The sequence below is a fragment of the Phoenix dactylifera genome, chromosome 10 (assembly GCF_051530095.1).
Source record: "Phoenix dactylifera cultivar Ajwa chromosome 10, Ajwa_hap1_PhDact_Kaust_v1.1, whole genome shotgun sequence".
NCBI classification, from domain to species: domain Eukaryota; kingdom Viridiplantae; phylum Streptophyta; class Magnoliopsida; order Arecales; family Arecaceae; genus Phoenix; species Phoenix dactylifera.
In genome coordinates this window covers 2015001-2020000 of record NC_143199.1, presented here as the reverse complement: position 1 = coordinate 2020000, position 5000 = coordinate 2015001, and positions in this window count along the sequence as shown.

The following is a 5000-nucleotide window of genomic DNA, read 5'->3' as shown; positions in this document are numbered from 1 at the left end:
GCCCGGACACGCGTCCCGGTCTCACGGGATGCGCGTCCCGGTCGCACGGGTCGCGCATCCCGGGAGGGCCGACGGAGGAAGCCGGCGCACGGCCGCCGCGCGGACGGCCGGCGGCGGCGCCCATGCGCCGGGGCCTCGGCGGGCGCGTGCCGGCTCCCTCGGGGACGAACGGTGCCGGGCGCGCCCGCCGCGAGGCGACGGACTTGTGCGGAGTGGAGCGGAAGTCCCGCCGCGGCAGCAGCCGCCCCCCCTCCCTACCACCCCGGCGGGGCATCCGCCCAAAGCCCACCCCAAGCGTTCCAAAGTACCGAGGAGCGTTGCAAACGGGAACGGCCCGGACACGCGTCCCGGTCGCACGGGATGCGCGTCCCGGTCGCACGGGTCGCGCGTCCCGGGAGGACAGACCGAGCAAGCCGAGGTGCCGCTCACGGCCGCCGCGAGGGACGTACGGCGCCGGCGCCCGCGCCCCGTGGCACGGCCTAGAGCGTGCCCCCTTGCCACCCCATCGGGGCATCGGCGCAAAGCCCACCGCGGGGTAGATAACCGAAGGCAACGAGGGACGGTGGATGCACATATCCGAGCAGTGGCGATAGGGCCGGAGGGAGCACCGACAGGGCCGTGAGATTTTAAAGTACCGAGGGAATTTGCAAACCGGGCCCGCCCCTCCCCCCGTCCATCGCACGCCGATCGGGGGTCCGGCGCCCCGCGGGGGGCTGCCGGCATGCGCTCCCGGTGCAGGCATCGACGAGCCGCCCGCGACCTCCACTCGGGTCCGAGCCCCCAAGCGCGGATGCCGAAACGCGCCGGCCGCGGCAGCCCCACCCCTGCCACCCCATCGGGGCATCGGCGCAAGGCCCACCCTGGGGTAGATAACCGAAGGCAACGAGGGACGGTGGATGCACATATCCGAGCAATAGCGATAGGGCCGGAGCGAAGACCGAGGGGGTCGGGGGGTTTTAATGTTCCGAGGGAAGTTGGAAACGGGGCCCGCCCGGACGCCCGTCCCTCGCACGCCGATCGGGGGTCCCGCACCCCGCGGGGGGCTGCCGGCATGCGCCCCTAGTACAAGCATCGACGAGTCGCCCGCGACCTCCACTCGGATCCGGCGGCGCACGCGCGGATGGCGAAACGCGGCGGCCGCGGCTGCAGCCCCCCTACCACCCCGTTGGCGCGTCGGCGCAAAGCCCACCCCGGGGAGGATAACCGAAGGCGACGAGGGACGATGCATGCACATATCCGAGCAAATACCGAGAGGGTCGGGGGGAAGACCGAGAGGCAAGGGGTGTTTAGAGTACCGAGGGAAGTTGCGAAAGGGGCCCGCCCGGACGCTCGCCGCTCGCACGCGGATCGGGGGTCCGGCGTTGCGCGCCGCCGGCCAGCGCGATCCGGCGGGGCGCACGGAGGGCGCCGCCCATCGCCGGAGCTTGCTCGGTCATCTCTGCCGCACGGACACGTAAGCGCCGCCGCGCAAGGTTCGGCCGGCGGGGCGGACGGTTCGCCGCCGCAGGCCTTTCCCGCAGCCGGAACGTGGGCCCGGAGTTGCGCGCCGGCGGGCCGCGCAATCCGCCGGGGCGCACGGCGGGCGCCGCCCGTCGCCGGGGCTTCGCTCGGTCATCTCGGCCGCACGGACACGTGCGCACAGCCGCGGAAGGTTCGGCCGGCGGGGCGGACGGTTCGCCGACGCAGGCCTCTCCCGCGGCCGGAACGCGGGACCGGCGTTGCGCGCCGGCGGAAGGCGCGATCCGGCAGGGCGCACGGCGGGCGCCGCCCGGGCTTCGCTCGGTCATCTCGGCCGCACGGACACGTGCGCGCCGCCCATCGCCGGGGCTTCGCTCGGTCATCTCGGCCGCGCCGCCACGTGCGCGCCGCCGCGGAAGGCTTGGCCGGCCGGGCGGACGGTTCGCCGCCGCAGGCCTTTCCCGCAGCATGCGCCCCTTCGCCCGAACGACCGCGGGACTCCGGTACGGCCTAGCCGTCGGCCGCCCGGCTGCAAGCCGTCGGGGCCGCTCGATCCCCGTCGCGTGCCGGCCGCCGCTCGGGCCAGCCGGCCGGCTGCCGCACGTAACCTCTGACCTCATCAGCGGTCGATCCGCACCGCGCTGGTCTTCGGTGCGGACCCGTCGGGGCCGTGCCGCGCCGGCCGTCGCATCCGGTTCCGCAGGCGCTGCCCGGTTGCCTCCCGCCCTCGTGCGCTCGCGCCGGCCGGGCGACGCGGTGCCCGCGGGACTCGGGCATGGTTGAGCCGTCGGCCGCCCGGCGGCATGCCGCCGCCGCTCCGCGCCGCGTGCCGGCTGCGCTCCTCCCCGCGCCCGTCCGCGGGCGGGCCCGCCGCCGCTCGCGCCGGCCGGGCGACGCGGTGCCCGCGGGACTCGGGCATGGTTGAGCCGTCGGCCGCCCGGCGGCATGCCGCCGCCGCTCCGCGCCGCGTGCCGGCTGCGCTCCTCCCCGCGCCCGTCCGCGGGCGGGCCCGCCGCCGCTCGCGCCGGCCGGGCGACGCGGTGCCCGCGGGACTCGGGCACGGTTGAGCCGACGGCCGCCCGGCGGCATGCCGCCGCCGCTCCGCGCCGCGTGCCGGCTGCGCTCCTCCCCGCGCCCGTCCGTGGGTGGGCCCGCCGCCGCTCGGCCTAGCCCCCCGGCTGCCGCACGTAACCTGCGACCTCGTCGGCGCTGGATGCGCGTCGTGACAGTTTTCGGTGGGGCGCCGCGGAGGCGCCGGGGGCCCATGCGACGGGCCAGGGGGCGAACGGAGGGCTCGGTCAGCCCTAACAGGGGACCGGCGACAAAGGAGCGGTCGCGCAAAGCTTCGTAAGGGACCCAGACGACGGGCCGACCGATCCGAAGCACCGCGCACGGACGCGCAGCGGGCCCACGACGGGCCGACACGGAAGGCCCGCCGCCAAGGCCGCAAAACCGACAAAGGAACCCACGGGGACGCACCAGAGCGGGCAAAGCTTTCACCGAACGGGACGGGACCGAGCCCCCGCAACAGGCGAGGGCGACGGATCCGACCAAGTAAGGCTGATCCCGCTCCACGCACGCGCGGCCGCAGGAACTTCGTGAGGGACGGGACGACCGGCCGACCGAACCGAAGCGCCGCGCACGGCCGCCGCGAGGGCCGGCCGGAGGCATAGACCGAGCGCCGCGCCAGCGGAAGGAGCGTGCCGGCTCCGTCGGGGACCACCTGCGCACGGTCCGTCCGAGCGAGCCGACGGACCGGCGCGGAAGGCCCGGCGCCGAGCCCGCAAAACCGACAAAGGAACCCACAGGGACGCACCAAAGCGGCCCAAGATTTCACCGAGACGGGACCGAGCCCACGCAACATGCGATGGCGACGGATCGGACCAAGTAAGGCCGATCCAACTCCGCGCGCGCGCGGCCGCGAGCACTTCGTGAGGGACAGGAAGACCGGCCGACCGAACCGAAGCGCCGCGCACGGCCGCCACAAGGGCCGGCTGGAGGCGTAGACCGAGAGCCGCACCAGCGGAAGGAGCGTGCCGGCTCCGTCGTGGGCCAACTCCGCGGGGCCCATCCGAGCGAGCCGACGGGCCGGCGCGGAAGGCCCGGCCGAACCCGCAAAACCGACAAAGGAACCCACAGGGACGCACCAGAGCGGACAAAGATTTCACCGAACAGGACGGGACCGAGCCCACGGAACATGCGAGGGCGAAGGATCGGACCAAGTAAGGCCGATCCAACTCCGCGCGCGCGCGGCTGCGAACACTTCATGAGGGACGGGAAGACCGGCCGACCGATCCGAAGCACCGCGCACGGCCGCCGCAAGGGCCGACCGAAGGAATAGACCGAGCGCCGCACCAGCGGAAGGAGCGTGCCGGCTCCGTCGTGGGCCAACTCCGCGGGGCCCATCCGAGCGAGCCGACGGGCCGGCACGGAAGGCCCGGCCGAACCCGCAAAACCGACAAAGGAACCCACAGGGACGCACCAGAGCGGACAAAGATTTTACCGAACGGGACGGGACCGAGCCCACGCAACATGCGAGGGCGAAGGATCGGACCAAGTAAGGCCGATCCAACTCCGCGCGCGCGCGGCCGCGAAAACTTCGTCAGGGACGGGACGACGGGCCGACCGATCCGAAGCGCCGTGCACGGCCGCCGCAACGGCCGGCCGGAGGCGTAGACCGAGCGCCGCGCCAGCAGAAGGAGCGTGCCGGCTCCGTCGTGGGCCCGCTGCGCGTGGCCCATCCGAGCGAGCCGACGGGCCGAATCCCTCGAGGACGAACGGTGCCGGGCACGCCCGCAGCGAGTGCCCACGGCGGGCTTGTGCGGAGTGGAGCGGAAGGCCCGCCGCGGCGGCAGCAGCCCCCCCTCCCTACCACCCCAGCGGGGCATCCGCCCAAAGCCCACCCCAAGCGTTCCAAAGTACCGAGGAGCGTTGCAAACGGGAACCGCCCGGACATGCGTCCCGGTCGCACGGGATGCGCGTCCCGGTCGCACGGGTCGCGCGTCCCGGGAGGGCCGACGGAGGAAGCCGAAGTGCCGTGCGCGGCCGCCGCGACGGCCGGACGGCGGCGGCGCCCGTGCGCCGCGGCAAAGGCGGGAGCGGCCCGGCTCCGTCCGGGGCGCCGCGAGCTTCGGTCGAACCTTTGCCGTGACTCTTCGCAATAGGCCAAGCCCATTCACACTTGGCCAAGCCTAGGCCAAGCCAAGGCCTCCAATGCTTGGCCAAGTGCCTCCAAGGTCGGCCAAGACGGTGCCCAGCGTGCCAAAGCCATGGCATGCCCATGCGCGGCCCAAGCCGCGCCCATGAGCCCCAGCCGCACGCGGCCGCGCGCGCCCGCGCCCAGGCCACGGCCGCGCTGCGCGCCTGGCGCGCGCGCCCGCGCCCAGGCCACGGCCGCGCCCAGGCCCCGGCCGCGCCGCGCCCGCCCAGGCCCCGGCCGCGCCGCGCCCGCCCAGGCCCCGGCCGCGCCGCGCCCGCCCAGGCCGCGCGCGCCCGCGCCCAGGCCACGGCCGCGCGCGCCCGCGCCGACGCCCCGGCCGCGC